Source organism: Amblyraja radiata, chromosome 8 (genome assembly GCF_010909765.2).
Source record: "Amblyraja radiata isolate CabotCenter1 chromosome 8, sAmbRad1.1.pri, whole genome shotgun sequence".
In the NCBI taxonomy this organism is placed as follows: domain Eukaryota; kingdom Metazoa; phylum Chordata; class Chondrichthyes; order Rajiformes; family Rajidae; genus Amblyraja; species Amblyraja radiata.
In genome coordinates, this window is record NC_045963.1 from 66,968,194 (window position 1) to 66,987,554 (window position 19,361).

Below are 19,361 nucleotides of genomic sequence, written 5' to 3' on the forward strand. Positions count from 1 at the left end.
ATATAAACTGTGAATTCCATCCTTTGGGCATTGGTGACGAGGAGCTGACTCACTGCAGAAATCACAACCCTTGTGACCGGGAGGAAAAAGGAGTTGCAGGCTTGAAACTTGCCAAAGAGGGTGGGAAAAGGAAGGCAATGACCTAAGAGCAAGTGCACGCCTCCCATATCCATATGTATTGTCAGAAGGAATGTGCACGTATGTGGAATCCTTGATCTGTGATCAGGCTCGGAGCAGTACCCTCACAGAAAACATCGTTGTGGCCTTGATTCAACAACTATTTGATGGTAGGAACCGGTGATATGGAGGGAATGAAGTGCCTCTTAAAGTGTAAAAAGTTTCCATTTTTCAGAACCTTAATAAACACTAGGCTGCTTGCTAGACCTGCTGAAAGTAAGATCCAAGGATTGTTTTGAAATTGATGGTTTTTGATGATACTCATCGTTGGGTTAGTCTAGACTTTATTTTTGTTGGCATCAAAGACTTTGGAAAGTGCCAAATATCAATGTCAGCCACGGTTCAGCAGGTCATGACTTTGCTTCAAAGATGAGGGTTCATGTCCTAAGTCCCAAGACTTAAATGTTCCTTTGGTATTTGCTATTCTATCGTCACAACTCTGGCACCTTGCGCTCCACATTGTGTGAGAGAGAGAGATAGAGAGCTTCCAGATTTCACCACCACCAAAAGTAGCTTTTTAAATGGATTGACACAATATGCTGGAGTAACTGTACCAGGCAGCCTTTCTGGAGAAAAAGGACGGGTGACGTTTTGGGTCGGGACCTTTCTACAGACCCAAAATGTCACCCATACTTTTTCTCCAGAGATGCTGCCTGACCCTCTGAGTTACTCCATCACTTTGTGTCTATCTTCGGCATAAACCAGCATCTGCAGTTCCTTCCTACTCAGCTTTTTGAGTGGACTTTGGCTCTTGATCATTGAGTCAGCTTCCAGCAAATATGTTCAGTTGAGACAGTGCGCTCATTTTCATTGTTTGTGGTGCCGCCAAAAGATTGTGTAACTCAGAAGGATTATAGAAGACAATTTGGAAGCATGGATCATATTTACATTGTCTAAATTAGAGCAATTACAGCCAGGTTATCAAAAAAAAAAATTGGAGGAGGCTGTCAAAAGCAAACATGGTAATGTTCTCTTGAAAAGGCTAAAATTGCATATTTCAATCAATCAAAAGATGGAATATAGCATTCCTCGGTTAAAATAGTAATTTAATGCTCAATTTAATCAGTAGATACAGCGATTTTGAAAATAATTGCCTTTTATTCAATGTCATTTGTAAATTGGTGAAGAAGACACAGTGCTGGAATAGATCAGCGGGCCAGGAGAACATGGATAGGTGATGTTTTGGGTCGGGATCCTTCTTCAGATTGACCCATTTCTTTGTTTCCACAGTAAATTGGTGTTAGGCAATCAGAGTGGAGAGAAGAAACTAAAACACTGAAGAAGGGTCTCAACCTGAGATGTCCCCATTCCTTCTCTCCAGAGATGCTGCCTGTCCTACAGAATTACTCCAGCATTTTGTGTCCATCTTGTAAACCATCATCATGATCATCACCATGATGGTGTAAACCATCATCTGCAGTTCTTTCCTAAACAAGTACTTTTGAAGTGCAGGCGTTGCAAAGACTGTGGTTTTGCAGGCAAGCTGTACAGAACAAGATCTGACAAAGAATGATGTGATAATGATCAGATCATCTTTATTGGTAACCAAGGAATAAATTATAGCCAGGGAATGGGGGAATAATACCCATATGCTTGAACTCTTGGGATCATTTACAACTCCCTTGGGGAGTGGGGGCTGGAGAAGCAAGCAGAGTATTGAATTAATGTCTCATTTAGAAGGCAGCATCTTCAAACAGCATTGAATTCCCTTGGCATTGGATAGGAGAAGTTGGCCTAGATTTTATGCACAAAGTGCTGGAACTTTGGGTTTGCAGATGTTACTGACTGACCCACTGTTGTCTCTTAAATCAGGATTAGTTTGGAATCTTCATCGTCAATATAAACTTGGGACTTTTGCATTTTGCATTACCCATTTATGAGGTGCTGAGGACAAGTAGCAATTGGGAGAAATGGCCAGCAATAAAGAATAGCGTTGTTAATGTCTCATGTTAACGCTGTGTGAATCGGAAGTGATATCATCAATCTTCTTGCTGGCAGAGATTCTGAGTTTGGGGATATAGTGCAGAATTTGCTTCCTTCTGGTCTTCGTCTGCCACCAGCACAGTGGCGCAGAAGTAGAGTTGCGGACTTACAGCACCAAAGACCCGGGTTCGATCCTGACCACGGCTGTCTAAAGTTTAAAGTGTCGAACATTTAAAAATGGCAGGCTACCCGCTGATTGTGGCATGGCTGTCGGTATCGCTGCTTCAGTCCTCCCGAGGTCCACGGTTCGATCTTGACCTCCGATGCAGTGTGTGTGCAGTCCAGTAACCAGTGGTTTTACTCCAGATGCTCTGGTTTTTTTCTCTCATGGCAAAGATGTGGTAGTAGGTTCATTGATCACTGTAAATTACCTCTCAGTATAGGTAAGTGGACAGGAGCAATTTGCAAGTCATCGATTGCAAGAAGAGCATAAATATTATGCAAGCAGCATTTGACTCCTGTAAATTTATCTAGAATTTCTCCTTTTGGTCGGGGCCAGACAGCGGTAGAGTTGCTGCCTTACAGCGCCGGAGACCCGGGTTCGATCCTGACTATGGGTGCTGTCTGTCTGGAGTTTGTATGTCCTCCCCATGACCACGTGGATTTTCTCTGGGTGCTCCGGTTTCCTCCCACACTCCAAAGACGTTTGTAGGTTAATTGGCTTTGGTAAAGATTGCAAATTGTTCCCTAGTGTGTAGGATCATGCAAATGTATGGGGATCACTGGTCGAGTGGACTCGGTGGGCCGAAGGGCCTGTGTCCTCATATTTCTAAACTAAACTTAAAATAAGGTGAGAGAATAAATTGCAAAGTACAGTGAACAAAGGTGAGTGAAACTGTTGGCATTGTTCTTCTGGGAGGTCTCATGAATCCAAAAGGTCTTTGTTGCATTATAAGTAAATCGTTTCTCAGTACACCTGTTGAGTTGTTGGCATTTTGTAAGGAAAGTTGATCTAAGTGACGTGGAGACTGGAGCCTTTTAGAATCTGGTGCTTTGGTCTCTTGTTCTGTCTGTCAAATATTGCTATTTCTCTCTTTGCATACAATGATTCCCAAATCGTACTTACTCCCAAAGGAAGTCAGATAGAACCCAGATGCTCCTTGGCTCAGCTTTATTTTCCTTTAAAGTACCTGGTTTCTGAAGGTGCATGATGTCTGTTAAATGGTAGATGATAATACTACATATGGTGCTTGCCGTTATTTAATATATCAAATGCATGCACTCGCTTTTAATTTGATGATCTCATTTGCAGTGCTGGTGGTGGTCTATAAAAGGCACAAAATATTAGTTCAGCTTGCACTCTGAATTGCTTCCCAAAATTCAGATAAATGCGTCAAATTGGCAGTTAACATTATTAATAGTCCAAGAGTTTTTTTTAAACCCATTATAAATAGTTTTCCTGCTGGAGAAGCCATTTGATTAATTTGTAAGTCATCAATTGCAAGAAGTCCATAAATATTATGTAAGCAGCATTTGACCTTGTAAATCTATCTAGAATTTTTACTTTTGGTTTGGGTTGTTATTTTGAGATTGACCAATGATGTCATTAAGATGTCTACCATGAGTCTTTTTGGTATCTTTCTTGTGTGAACTGGATTACAGTCAAATAAGACAGTTGAGACAATCCCACTGTTAACCAGTTGAGGTGCACTTTTTGCAATCTACGTCATAGATTATTGAGGTAGGGGTGGCACAGTGGTGCAGCGGAAGAGTTGCTGCCTTACAGCATCAAAGACTGGGGTTTGATCGTGCTGTCTGTAAGGAGTTTGAACGTTCTCCCTGTGATCATGTGGGTTTTCTCCGGGTGCTTCATAGAAACATAGAAATTAGGTGCAGGAGTAGGCCATTCGGCCCTTCGAGCCTGCACCGCCATTCAATATGATCATGGCTGATCATCCAACTCAGTATCCCGTACCTGCCTTCTCTCCATACCCTCTGATCCCCTTAGGTCAGTTTCCTCCCACACCAAAGATGTACAGATTTGTAGGTTAATTTACTTCTGTAAATAGTAAATTGTCCCTAGTGTGTAGAATAGTGCTAGTGTACAGGTGATCACTGGCCAGCGTGGACTTGGTGGGCCGAAGGGCCAGATCCCATGCTGTATCTCTAAAGTCCTTTGAAAAAGACTGAATGTTCACTCTATCCATGCCCTTCATGATGATGTGCCCTTCAGCATCCTACGCTCCAAAACAAAATAATCCCAGTGATGCCATCCCATCCCTGCAACTCAAATCCAGGTTAAATCCTGGTGAATCTTTTCTGCACTCTTTCCAATTTAATGACATAATTCCTATACCTAGGCAACCAGAACTGCACACATAACTTCAAGTGTGGTGTAACCAACGACTTGCACAGCTGCATCATGATGTGCCAACCTTTGTACTCTATACCCTTCCCACCACATTCTCCACATGACTTGTCACCTTTAGGGAACCATGCAAAAAGCTGTAGATCTCTCTGTTCAGCAACAACCTCCAATGTTTACTGTACAAGTCCTGTCCTGGTTTGAAAACCCTTCCGAGTAGCACTAGTACATCTATCTCCCTCCCAATATATTGGACGCCTCCAGTTCAGATGCAACACGTCTCTCTTGTACTCGTCCCCAGTAGATTTGCCAATGATCCCAAAAAATTGAACCTCTGTCTCCTGCATAGTTCCTCAGCCATGTATTCACCGTACCTATCATTCTAATCCTGTCCTTACTAGCATGTGGCATTAGATGTAATCCAGAGATTACCACACTTGAGAACGTGCTTTTAAACCACTCTCAGCTCCCTATATTCCCTCCATAGGATCTACCTTTATCTACCTATGTCGTTGGTAGATAAAGGTACGCACACAACAACCTCTAGTTGCTCAACCTCTCCCATGAGAATGTTCTGCAGCAGCTTTGAGAAATCTGCTCCCAGGCACCAGGGAGGCAACCACCATCCTAGAGTCCCATTTTAAACCACAGAATCTACTGTCTACCCCCCAACTATAGATTCTCCTATCTTTACAGTTGAGAGATACAGCGGGGAAACAGGCCCTTTGGCCCACCAGGTCTGTGTACACGAGGACTAGGGACAATTTACAATTTTACCGAAGCCAATTCGCCTGCAAACCTGCACGTCTTTGGAATGGGAGAGGAAACCGAAGCACCCAGAGAAAACCCATGCGGTCTCAGGGAGAACGTACAAACTTAATAATAATAATAATAAATTTTATTTTTATAGCGCTTTTCTAAGACTCAAAGTCGCTTTACAATAGTAACAGACAATAGCAAACGGAGAAGCGGCGAACAAACAGCGCCAGCGTCCTCTCCGTGCAGCACATAAAGAAAGAATACAGACATAACAATAATAGACATTTAATCGGAATAACATATAATCGGAATATAACAAATAATAAAGACATCACAGAGACACAAATTAAAAACAGAATTCAATCCAAAAACAGAAAATCAAAAACACAGTGTGAAGAGAGAGCAGCGGCAACCAATTCGTGCCAGCGTCCACTCTCCCTTCACGGCAGCCATCTTGGACACAGACCTACAAGACTACAGTTAGACAAAAAAAATCATCCCCCCACAGTGGATAGCACTATGGGGGAAGGCACAATGTCCAGTCCCCACCCCTCCCCAAACTTCATACAGACAGCACCCACAGTTAGGATGGAACCCGGGTCTCCGGCGCTGTAAGGCAGCAACATAACCGCTGCGCCATTGTATTGCTATAGCAATAGGAGGGTCTGTAGTCAGCGGGATTTCTGGCCATTTGCATATCTCCTATTTCCAAGGCCACGTGCATATCTCCTATTTCCAATGCTAGAGCCTTCTCTGTCTCCATCTCTGTCTCGAACGTCTGCAGCCATCTGACATACCCTGAAAATTGTCATTTGGCTAACTTTTGGTTATCTACCAATTTGTTTTTGACCAAGTGGCAATCTTGCATATGGGCATTTGAATGCTCATGGGATGGTTTGCAATTGGTTTCTCTCTTGTTTTTGGGTTTTCTATATCACCAAAAGCCATTCCAACATTCATTGTGACAGCAAAGGCTCAATTATAAATGGCGGCCTATTCTGCTAACAGAGGGCTTTCGCATTAGCAGTGGATGCTGGGTTTTTCCACTTCCATTGTTGCAAAGTAATAAATGCAATGCACCATTTCCCCTTTCTTTGCGATTTTTATCAACAAATGGAGACCAAATAGATTGTCATTGTTGGGTCATGTTATTAATTCATCTTTTGTCATTGGGTTTTTGGATTCCCAGCCACAAAGTTCTTTGGATTTATCAGTAGCTCACTACTCTGGATACTGCTGAGAAAATCGTGGACCATAGTCACCTTGACAACACTAAATTAAAAAAACTGGAACTATAGTGATTTGCTATTTGTGTTTGTAGACCAGAGAGACACGGTGAAAGAATACATTGTACCTATATCAAATGATTACGCTATAAACAGTGTTCTTTAAACTCATTTTATCCAAATAGTTCCAGTGTATGGGTTACTGGGGTGCAGAGGGAATGTGTATGTCAACTTCCTTTGAACAAGCTGTCCACCAGAATAGAGATCAGAAGTGTTAGAGTGCAAGGCGAGAGAGAGGTGAATCAAGAAAGAGTAAAATGGAGGAATTGCAGATGCTGGCTTACACGAAAGGACACGGAGTCTGCCATGATCTACACGATCTTCTGGTTGCCAAACATTTTAACTTCCCTTCCCATTCTGACCTTTCTGTCCTGGGCCTCCTCCACTGTCAGAGTGAGACCACGTTGCAAATTGGATGAACAGCATCTCATATTTCGCTTGGGCAGCTTACAACCCAGCGGTATGATATTGTTTTCTCTAATTTCAAATAACCCTTGCATCCTCCCTCTCTCTCCGTCCCTCCCCCACCCCAGTCGTCCTGTTAGTTTCACCGTTTGTATCCTTTCCTTATCACATCCTCAACAACCAACAATAAAGCATTGTGTAGGAAAGAACTGCAGCAGATGCTGGTTTAAATCGAAGATAGACACAAAACGCTGGAGTAACTCAGCGGGACAGGCAGCATTTCTGGAGAGAAGGGACGAGTGTCGTGTCGAGACCCTTCTTCAGACTGTTAAACCATTGTGAGCGCCTTGGCCACTGGTGCCGGCTCTGATTTGTTCTGTACTCAAGTTTTTTGCGTCTATCTTTGGTGTAAACCAGCATCTGCAGCAAAGATCCAATAGAGAGCAGGCAGCATCTGTGGGGAACATGGACATGAACATGACCACGCGAAACGGCACCTATCCTCGTTCTCTGGCGATGCTGCCTGAGCCGCTGTGTTACTCCAGCACTTTGTGCCCGAGCCGAGAGGTGAATTGAGGTTGAGAGATGAATGGGGTTGAGAGATGAATGGGATTGCATTGCACCTCTCCCCGTCCCAAAAGCCTGGGGGGAGGGGGGGAGAGGCAGGTACGTGCAAATGTAGCGTAGACACCCTTTACATCGTGGAGAGAAGACGCTCGTTATTTGTACCAACTGAAACCAAATCTCCCTCCTAAAAAGATTATGCAAATGACAACCAACAGTTTCAGATTCAGTTTTCCTTTCCAAATTGACTTTGTCCTTTCTTCCCCCTCCTCTGGGCGAAGTGAGGGATAGGGATGGGGGAATGGAGTGCTCTGTGATTGACCCTCACCGCTGTGCGTTAGTCTAGTGAGCTGGAGTTGTAGTCGCCAGTGTGTCGGGGCGGGGGGGGGAGCGACTCCACTCCGTGACCTTCGTCCCGTCTCAAACACCCGACGGCTGAGGCGGGCTCGGCGCAGTCCCCCCCCTGTCGTCAGTGGCAACGGCTGCATCGCTGCTCTTGAGGCCAGCCGCTGGTGCTAGTGCTGGTGCTTCCCCCCTTCCTTTCTCCTCTCCCCCCTCCCGAGTCCTTGGCTGAACAAAAGCAACGAGGTTTGGGTGATCCACGGCGCCGGCTGCTCATTGTGTGGAAGCACCACGTGGGATGAGTGCGAGAGAGGGGGAGAGCTTTGGTCAACAGATGCCATTGTCCATGAGGGGGGGTTCTTCAATGTTGTGTCTTCTCTCCACAAGTTAGTTGCATTGTATCATTCGAGAACTGACGGCGCGGACGCTGTGAGGAGCGAGGTATGTCAGCTTTCGTGACAGGTGGCCGGTTTAGGCAAAGGGCATCTCTAGAGAATGCCTCTGACTAGATTACTATTAGTGCTCAAATGTCGCCGTTCTTTGGTTGTGAGCATGTCTTAACAGTATAAATGGGTCGTGTTATGGGATGGCATACACAGCCGGAGACTTCTCAGCCTCTGTTCAAGGAGACCCCATTTCCTGCACTTTCCTCACAACGATGTTTTGTTTTAAACTCTCAAGATTATTTCCCCAAGACCCCTCTTAAAAAGAGGTTTCTATTGAAGTTTCTTTTGAAACTCATGCCACTCGCTCGCCTGCCACATCCTACTCGGCAGTACATTGCAATTTATTATTCGGTCCCCATTAATCCGATGTTCTCTGTCTCTGCTGCAAGCAGAATCCACCAGTGCCACCAGACTTCCCCTCTGTTATCAGTCTTTTGAACGGTCCCGTGCTGGAGCACTGTCTGATTCACCTCCTCCTCATTGGACTTTGTCTCTGGAACTAGTGCATTAGGGAAAATACAGAGTGCAGAATATAGTCCTTAGTACGGTAATGCACTAGTTACCGTACTAAGAACTATATTCTGCACTCTGTATCTTCCCTTTTGCTCGTTCAATAATACTTGAGTTCGGCTTGATGCATTTATATATAGTCTTATCTGATTTAATATGTATAAACATTTATACAATATTTCTGTTGTACTGCTGCAAGTAAGAATGTCATTGTTCTGTGTGGGACATGACAATAAAACGCTCTCTGGACTCTTCATATAATTGGATAGCATGCAAAATAAATGTTTTCACTGTGCCTCAGTGCACATGACAATTATAAAATTAAGCCTAAACCTAAATGTATTTTTATTCAATGCACCAGAATATTTCTCCAAAATAACTGTTGCAAGGAATTGGAGGGTGGGGTGGGGTCAGGGTTAGGGGGACTATTATTCACATGCCCAAATCAATTAACAATACCTTTGCCTTGTTACCGGTGACTGGAAAATAAGGCCTCGGGCAGGCGTTCTACCTGAGTGCACTTTCAGGAATAGAGCGCCTCAAATCATTGTCAAACTAGGCAGGCGAGAGTGAAAAGTGGTCCTATCAGCTGGAGGAGGTTTAAAGGCTGAGCAGCTACTTTTCCTTCACAATATGAGATGGGGTGTTGAAGGGAAATGTCAGACCTCCAGATTGGTATGTTGCTCTAGCGCTCTGCTTAGGATCTGTAGAAAATCTCTTTGTGAATCGATTTTGAAAGCCTGTAGTTTTTTGGGGTATATAGAAACTGTTACTTTGGAGGAGTCAGGAAAATAATGCTCTTCTGCATCTGTATACCGTTTCTCATGTGAAGAGAGCTTTTGTACATTGTATAATTCAGAAATGTGTCTCTTGGCATCCGGCAATTCTGCTACTGGCAGCAGCTGAGAATGACAGTGAATTTATCTGGTAAATCTTTTTTTTGTCAAAAAAAAATTGGGAGGGCAGCTTCCTAAAGTCTGCCTGTTTTTTTTTAAAGGCACTTACTATTTCTGGATTAAAAACTAACCACTACCTTGGCCCAATAATGCCATAATGTCTGAAAAAGGGTCTCAACCTGAAAGGTCACCTATTCCTTCATTCAAGAGATGGTGCCTGTCCCGCTGAGTTACTCCAGCACTTTGTGTCTATCTTCGGTTTAACCAGCATCTGAAGTTCCTTCCTACACAGTGCCATTCAAATGCAAGTTGGAGGATTGAGCTCAAGTCCCAATGACTGGATTTGACAGACAGATGTGTTGCAAGAATACTTGCTGCTGTAGTGATTTGCATCTCATTTGATCAAAGATAAGCACTAAGTATAGAAGTTAGGATAGACACAAAGTGCTGGAGCAACTCAGCAGGTCAGGCAGCATCGGCGGCACTGGGCCTGTACTCGCTACAGTTTTGGAAGGATGAAGGCGGACCTCATTGAAACTTAATGAATAGTGAAAGGCCTGGATAGAGTGGGTGCGGAGAGGATGTTTCCACTAGTGGAAGAGTCTAGGATCATAGGCCATAGTCTCAGAATAAAAGGATGTACCTTTAGAAAGGAGATGAGGAAGAATTACTTTAGTCCGAGGATGGTAAATCTGCGGAATTCTTTGTCACAGGACGCTGTGGAGGCCAAGTCAATTGATATTTTTAAGACGGAGATTGATAGATTTTTGATTAGTACATGTGTCAGTGTTATGGGGAGATGGCAGGATAATGGGGTTGAGAGGGAAAGATAGATCAGCATCAGCCTTATTCCGCTTCTATAACTTATGAACTTATCTCTGGGGAAAAAGAATGGGTGACATTTTGGGTCAGATCCTTGATCATTTTCTTTCCACCAATTGTTGTCCTTCCTCAAGCTAGATCAAGATTTGCCTTGATGGACTAAAATGTGGATACATTGATGAATTGCCACAGGCATGTCTTTGGGATAAGATGCTTCTGCCTTCTCCAAGATTGCTTTCTCGAGTGGACAGAAAAGTGGAAAGTAAAGATAAGGAGCTATCCGGGTCCCTCGTCAATATTTATCTCTTGGTTAACATCACCAATGCAGATTACCTAACTGTTATCATATTGTTTGTGGGACCTTTGGTGTGCAAATTATCTGTCATGTTCCACTACAACAACATTGACTACACTTAAGGCCTTCATTGGCAGTAAAGTATGTTAAGAAGTCCTGAGGTCATGGAAGGTGCTATAGACTTGGAGAAGTTCTTATCAATAGGAATACAATGAGTCTGTCCCGCTGAGTTACTCCAGTATTTTGTGTCTATCGTGAGTATAAGAGTTTGTGGCCTGGCAATTATACTGCTTGCGATTTGAATGTAACCTGAAAATATTCAAGTTTCTGGGTCATGAGGGTAAAATGAAAGGCATTATTTTTCTCTTCAGTTCATGTAAGCAATAAATTATGCAGGCAATTCACCTCATCGAATTACCATTTTACAGGAAATATCTTCACTTGCTTTTGAGGTCTGTTTGCTGATTGTTGCTGTCCTTTGTCATCAGTCAGAGAATTGAATATAAAAATTGGGAGGTCATGTTGCAGTTGTATAAGATGTTGGTGAGTCTGTATTGTGTTCTGTTCTGGGCACCATATTATAGGAAAAATGTTGTCAAGTTGGGAAGGGTACAGAGAAGATTTAAGAGGATATTGTGAGGACTAGAGGGACTGAGCTATAGGGAGAGATTGAGCAGGCTGGGATTCTTTTCCTTGGAGCGCCGGAGTTTGAGGGGTGATCTTATAGAGGTGTATAAAATCATGCGAAGAATAGATCGTGTAGATGCCCAGAGTTTCTTGCCTAGAGTAGGTGAATCAAAGACAAGAGGTCATAGGTTTAATGTCTATTTCAGATAAGTGTGAGATGTTGCATTTTGGGAATTGAAACCAGGGCAGGACCTTCAGAGTGAACTGGGAGTGTTGCAGAGTAGAGGGATTCGGGAGTACAGGTAAATAGTTCCCTGAAAGTGGCATCACAGGTAGAGAGGGTGGTTGAGGCTTTCAGTACATTGGCCTTCAGCATTAAGTATAGAAGTTGGGATAGACACAAAGTGCTGGAGCAACTCAGCAGGTCAGGCAGCATCTCTGGAGAAAAAGGATGGGAGACAATTCGTGTCGGGACCCTTCTACAGACTGGAATTTGGTGTAAACCAGCATCTGCAGTTCTTTGTTTCTACATAGAAGTCGGCATGTTATGTTACAGTTGTTCAAGACATTGAAGTGAGTGTACAGTTTGGGACACTTTGCTATAGAAAATATGCCATTAACCTGGAAAGAGTGCAGAGAAGTTTTACAAGGATGTTGTCAGGACTCAAAGGTCTGAGCTTCAGAGAGGTGTTGAGCAGGATAGGATTTTATTCCTTGGAGCAAAGGAGGCTGAGGGGTGATCCTATGGAGGTGTATAAAATCATGAAGGGAATAGATAAGGTAAATGTATAGTCTTTGTCCCAGGGTAGGTGAAACAAGAACTCGAGGGCATAGTTTTAAGGTGAGAGGGGAAATATTTAATACAAACCTGAGGTGCATCTTTTTCATTCAGAGGGTGAGGGGTATATGGATTGAGCTGCCAGAGACTGTAGTTGAGACAACATTTAAAAGACATTTGGACATGTACATGGATAGGAAAGTTTGAGAGTGATATGGGTCAAATGGGACGAGCTTAGAAGGATAATCTTGGTTAACATGGATGAGTTGTGCTGAAAGACCTATTTCCATGCTGTTTGCCTCTGTGACTCTACCCAGACATGGCTCCAACCTGCTGCACGGGGTTGAAATGCTGGAAGAAACGATTCCTGTCTCACAGAGCAGCTGCCATTTGTTTGCCTCCTGAAGCACATTTTCCTCTGTGAATTGGAAAAGCGATGTCTTAACACGTTCAGATCTTTCTCACAACATATGCCCATCTAATTTCCAATGTTGACGGGTTGCAGATCCTGATAAAGGTAGCAATGTGTTTAGATGTAAGAGCCGATGCAATGCAGCTGTGTTTTAATAAGCATTGCTCCTTAGGAATTAAAGTTGCCCTTTGCATCAAAGCATTTTGACACTTGAGGATCTTGTGTTCAATGCATTTCATTTCTCAGAAACCGATTTGCCACTGGCAAGGCCATTATTTACTGATTCGCCCCAGGTTCTTATCCCAGATTCATTACCCGAGCAGTTTGCAAGTCGGAAAGAAGGCTCTGCAGAGAGTAGTGCGTTCGGCCGAACACACTATGGGAACTTCACTCGTCCCTCTGCAGGAACTATACATTAGGAGGTGCAACTCCAGAGCCAAATAGATCATGGGAGACCCCTTCCACCACTGCAATGGACTGTTCCAGCTGCTACGTTCAGGCAAACGCCTTCTTTTTTCCCCCCCTTTTTCCTTCCGCCCACAATATTTAATATGTAAAAGAATATGTGATTCTGTTCCATTCTGTTTGTAGTTTGTCTGGTTGTTTGTTTGTTTGTTTGTCTTTTTGCACAAAGTCCGCGAGCATTGCCACTTTTCATTTCACTGCACATCTCGTATGTGTATGTGACGAATAAACTTGACTTGACTTGAAATGTTGTCGCCTGGCAATATATTTAAGTAAAAACATTGGCCAGTCAAGGACACTGGATAGTTAAACCAGGGCGTTTAGCTCAATCATTTAGATAATGCTGAGAACAGAGTTTCCACACAGCAGAAGATGTCCGCAACCTGGCAACAACCAGCAAATCCATCCCGTCGGTCTCCCAAATGGTTGTTAGTATGTATGGGCCTTATGCAAGTCAGGTGTTTGTAACCTCAGAGGACTTGTATTGTTTTAACTCCCAAGTTCCCTAATATGCCATTGATCTGCAGCCTTAAACTGCTGCACTCCTACTGGTGAAGGTTCTCCCACAGCTCCATTGAGAAGGGATTCCATAACTCAGACCCAGGGATTAAAAATGAGCAAATTACAATGGTGTGCAACTTGGAAGGAAACCAGTAGGTTGTGGTCTTTGCATGAGACTGCTGATCTTGACCTTCTAGGTGGTGGTGGGGTTGGGAAGTGCTGAAGGAGTAGTTTGGGTGAGTAATGTGATGCCTTTGGTAGATGGTGTGCACCTCAGCCATTTATGTGCTTGTGGTGGAGAGGATGAATAAGGTGGAGGACGGGGTGCTGTTCAAGGACCGCTTTCTCCTGGATGATGTTGAGTTTCCTGTGTCGTTGGTACTGCATATAGCCAGGACAGTAGCGTGTATTTAACCATGCTCTTGACTTGCCTTGAGGGAGGTGGGAAATGCTGTAGGTTTTGTGGCTCGTCCAGTTGAGTTTCTGGTCAGTGGTAACTCGAAGGACGCTGATGGAGTGCCATTGGCAATGATCAATCACCCTCTGAGTGAAAAAGATGCTCCTCCCGTTCCTATAAAATATTTCCCCTCTCACCTAAGCCTATCCTGGATAATTTCTGGATCATTGGGACTTCTTTTGGGGAAGGTGGGACCTGTACAGAAAGGATGGGTTGCACTTGAACCCGAGGGGGACCAACATCCTGGCGGGGAAATTTGCAAAGGTCACTGGGGAGACTTTAAACTAGAATGGTTGGGGCGAGGGACTCAAATAGACCGAATGGGAGGCAGGAAGCAGAAAGGGAAGCACTCGGACACAAGAGGAGAAAGAAAAAAAAGGAAATAAACAGAGAAGAAGAGACGGGGGGTTTCTTAAATGTGCATATTTTAATGCTAGGAGCATTGTAAGAAAGGTGGATGAGCTTAGAGTCTGGATAGACACCTGGAAGTATGATGTTGTGGCGATCAGTGAAACATGGTTGCAGGAGGGCTGTGATTGGAAACTAAATATTCCAGGATTTCGTTGCTTCAGGTGTGATAGAATTGGAGGGGCAAGAGGTGGTGGTGTTGCATTGCTAGTCAGGGAAGATATTACAGCAGTGCTTTGGAAGGATAGATTGGAGGACTCATCTAGGGAGGCTATTTGGGTGGAACTGAGAAGTGGGAAAGGTGTAGCAACACTTATAGGGGTGTATTATAGACCGCCAAATGGGGAACGAGAATTGGAAGAGCAAATATGTAAGGAGATAGCAGATATTAGTAGTAAGCACAAGGTAGTGATTGTGGGAGATTTCATCTTTCCACACATAGACTGGGAAACACATTCTGTAAATGGGCTGGATGGTTTGGAGTTTGTAAAATGTGTGCAGGATAGTTTTTTGCAGCAATACATAGAGGTACCTACTAGAGGAGGGGCAGTGCTGGACCTCCTGTTAGGAAATGAGACGGGACAGGTGGCGGAGGTATGCGTTGGGGAGCACTTCGGGTCCAGTGATCACAATACCATTAGTTTCAATATAATTATGGAGAAGGTCAGAACTGGACCTAGGGTTGAGATTTTTGATTGGAGAAAGGCTAACTTTGATGAGATGCGAGATGATTTAAAAGGAGTGGACTGGGACATTTTGTTTTATGGGAAAGATGTAGAAGAGAAATGGTGGACATTTAAAGGGGAAATTTTAAGAGTACAGAATCTTTATGTTCCTGTTCGGTTGAAAGGAAACAGTAAAAATTGGAAAGAGCCCTGGTTTTCAAGGGAAATTGGACATCTTGTTCGGAAAAAGAGGGAGATCTACAATAGGCAGCATAAAGTAAATGAGGTGCTTGAGGAGTATAAGGAATGTAAAAAGAATCTTAAGAAAGAAATTAGAAAAGCTAAAAGAAGATATGAGGTTGCTTTGGCAAGTAAGGTGAAAGTAAATCCAAAGGGTTTCTACAGCTATATTAATAGCAAAAGGATAACGAGGGATAAAATTGGTCCATTGGAGAAACAGAGTGGGCAGCTATCTGCAGAGCCAAAAGAGATGGGGGAGATATTGAACAATTTCTTTTCTTCGGTATTCACCAAGGAGAAGGATATTGAATTATGTGAGGTAAGGGAAACTAGTAGAGTAGTTATGGATACTATGAGTTTCAAAGTAAAAGAAGTACTGACACTTTTGAAAAATATAAAAGTGGATAAGTCTCCAGGTCCTGACAGGATATTCCCTAGGACATTGAGGGAAGTTAGTGTAGAAATAGCCGGGGCTATGACAGAAATATTTCAAATGTCATTAGAAACGGGAATAGTCCCCGAGGATTGGCGTACTGCGCATGTTGTTCCATTGTTTAAAAAGGGTTCTAAGAGTAAAACTAGCAATTATAGACCTGTTAGTTTGACTTCAGTGGTGGGCAAATTAATGGAAAAGATACTTAAAGATAATATATATAAGCATCTGGATAATCAGGGTCTGATTAGGAACAGTCAACATGGATTTGTGCCTGGAAGGTCATGTTTGACTAATCTTCTTGAATTTTTTGAAGAGGTTACTAGGGAAATTGACGAGGGTAAAGCAGTGGATGTTGTCTATATGGACTTTAGTAAGGCCTTTGACAAGGTTCCTCATGGAAGGTTGGTTAAGAAGGTTAAACTATTGGGTATAAATGCAGGAATAGCAAGATGGATTCAGCAGTGGCTGAATGGGAGAAGCCAGAGGGTAATGGTGGATGGCTGTTTGTCGGGTTGGAGGCAGGTGACTAGTGGGGTGCCTCAGGGATCTGTGTTGAGTCCTTTGTTGTTTGTCATGTACATCAATGATCTGGATGAAGGGGTGGTAAATTGGATTAGTAAGTATGCAGATGATACCAAGATAGGGGGTGTTGTGGATAATGAAGAGGATTTCCATAGTCTACAGAGTGATTTAGGCCATTTGGAAAAATGGGCTGAAAGATGGCAGATGGAGTTTAATGCTGATAAATGTGAGGTGTTACACCTTGGCAGGACAAATCAAAATAGGACGTACATGATAAATGGTAGGGAATTGAAGAATACAGTTGAACAGAGGGATCTGGGAATAACCGTGCATAGTTCCTTGAAGGTGGAATCTCATATAGATAGGGTGGTAAAGAAAGCTTTTGGTATGCTAGCCTTTATAAATCAGAGCATTGAGTGTAGAAGCTGGGATGTAATGTTAAAATTGTACAAGGCATTGGTGAGACCAAATCTGGAGTATGGTGTACAATTTTGGTCGCCCAATTATAGGAAGGATGTCAACAAAATAGAGAGAGTACAGAGGAGATTTACTAGAATGTTGCCTGGGTTTCAACAACTAAGTTACAGAGATAGGTTGAATAAGTTAGGTCTTTATTCTCTGGAGCGCAGAAGGTTAAGGGGGGACTTGATAGAGGTCTTTAAAATGATGAGAGGGATAGACAGAGTTGATGTGATCAAGCTTTTCCCTTTGAGAATAGAGAAGATTCAAACCAGAGGACATGACTTCAGAATTAAGGGACAGAAGTTTAGGGGTAACATGAGGGGGAACTTCTTTACTCAGAGAGTGGTAGCGGTGTGGAATGAGCTTCCAGTGGAAGTGGTGGTGGCAGGTTCGTTGGTATCATTTAAGAATAAATTGGATGGGCATATGGATGAGAAGGGAATGGAGGGTTATGGTATGAGTGCAGGCAGGTGGGACTAAGGGAAAAAAAAAAATTGTTCGGCGCGGACTTGTAGGGCCGAGATGGCCTGTTTCCGTGCTGTAATTGTTATATGGTTATCATAGAATCATAGAAAGTAGGTGCGAGAGTAGACCACCAGGTCCGTCGAGCCCGCACCGCCATTCACTCATGGCTGAACACCAAACAGACACACTTACCCACAAACAGTAGACACAAGACACAGAACACAAGACACTACCCTCCCCTTTATACCGCTATCACCCCTCTCCACCCCAAGAACCGCGTGATCTCCTGGGGGAGGCAAAAAACCGGATAAAAACCCAGGTCCAATTCGGGAAAAAAATCCGGGAAATTCCTCTCCGACCCCAATCCAGGCGATCGACACTTGTCCAGGAGATCACTCAGGTCTACTATACTAACCATACCTAGGTCCATATCCCTGCCCTCTCCCCGTAGCCCCTTATCCCCTTGGCAGCTAAAAAACCATCTATTTTTGACTTAAATATATTTAACGTTTCTGCTTCCACTGCTCCCTGGGGCAGTGAATTCCACAAACTAACCACTCTCTGGGTGAAGAAGTTCTTCCTCATCTCAGTTTTAAAAGAGCCCCCCCTCACTCTGCAACTATGTCCCCTAGTTCTAGCCTCCCCGATCATTGGGAACATCCTCGGTGCATCCACCCGATCAAGGCCCCTCACGATCTTATACGTTTCAATGAGATCGCCTCTCATTCTTCTAAACTCCAAAGAGTAGAGTCCCAGCTTACTTAACCTTTCCTCATATGTCAATCCCCTCATTGCAGGAATTAATCTTGTAAACCTTCGCTGCACTGCCTCCAGGGCTAGTACATCCTTCCTTAAGTATGGACCCCAGAACTGTACACAGTATTCCAAATGTGGTCTCACCAATACCGTGTACAGCTGCAGCAAGACCTCCGTGTTTTTATACTCAATCCCCCTAGCAATAAAGGCCAAAACTCCATTGGCCTTCCTGATTGCTTGCTGCACCTGCATACTGACTTTTAGTGATTCATGTACTAATACCCCTAGATCCCTTTGCGCTGCATTACAACGCAGCTCCTCCTCATTTAGAAAATAACTTGCCCTATCATTTTTTTCCCCAAAGTGAATGACTTCACATTTATTAGTATTAAATTTCATCTGCCAAGTTGTTGCCCACTCACCTAGCTTATCTATATCCTTTTGCAGACTCTTCCTATCCTCCTCATCCCCTACTTTCCCTCCCATTTTCGTATCGTCCGCAAATTTTGATATATTACACTTGGTTCCCTCCTCCAAATCATTTATATAAATTGTGAACAACTGGGGTCCCAGCACCGACCCTTGCGGAACCCCGCTAGTTACCGGTTGCCATCCCGAGTATGAACCATTTATCCCCACTCTCTGCTTCCTATTCGTTAGCCAATCCTCTACCCATGCTAATATATTACCCCCAATCCCATAATTTTTCATTTTTAGCAATAGTCTCTTATGTGGCACCTTGTCAAAAGCCTTTTGGAAGTCCAAGTATACCACATCCACCGGTTCCCCTTTATCCACCCGAGTTGTTACTTCCTCAAAGAATTCGAGCAGATTCGTTAAACACGATTTCCCCTTCACAAAACCATGCTGGTTCTGTCTGATGAAGTCATGTTTATCCAAGTGGCCCGTTAGTGTTTCTTTAATAATTGTCTCCAACATTTTACCCACCACCGATGTTAGACTAACCGGTCTATAGTTACCCGCCTTCTGTTTACATCCTTTTTTAAATATAGGTGTTACATTGGCCATTTTCCAATCCACTGGGACCGTTCCTGCCTCCAGGGAGTTTTGGAAAATTATCACCAATGCATCCACAATCCCCACTGCTATCTCCCTCAAGACCCTTGGATGTAATCCACCAGGCCCAGGGGATTTATCCTCCTTCAGTCTCATTAATTTCCCTAATACCACCTCCTTGGTGATCTTAATAGTATTTAGCTCCTCCATTCCTACCGCCTCCTGTTTATCCAGCGTTGGAATATTTTTTGTGTCTTCTATGGTGAAGACTGATACAAAATACTCGTTTAATGCCTTTGCCATTTCCATGTTCCCCACCAACAACTCTCCAGTCTCACCCTCCAATGGACCAACGTTCAC

At 43.5% G+C, this 19,361-nt stretch overlaps 1 protein-coding gene across 4 annotated transcripts in view; it reads left to right on the plus strand.

The window, feature by feature from the left end:
* The window catches only part of plekhg1 (pleckstrin homology and RhoGEF domain containing G1), a 223,352-nt gene that overhangs the window by 127,767 nt on the left and 76,224 nt on the right, over window positions 1–19,361 (plus strand). The window contains exon 1 of one of the 4 annotated variants that reach the window (XM_033026138.1): window positions 8,055–8,262. The exons of the other annotated variants lie outside the window; for them this stretch is intronic. The gene's annotated coding sequence lies outside the window, so the exon portion shown is untranslated. Of the gene's footprint in view, window positions 1–8,054; window positions 8,263–19,361 lie in introns of those variants that run through there. 4 annotated transcript variants of the gene reach the window in all.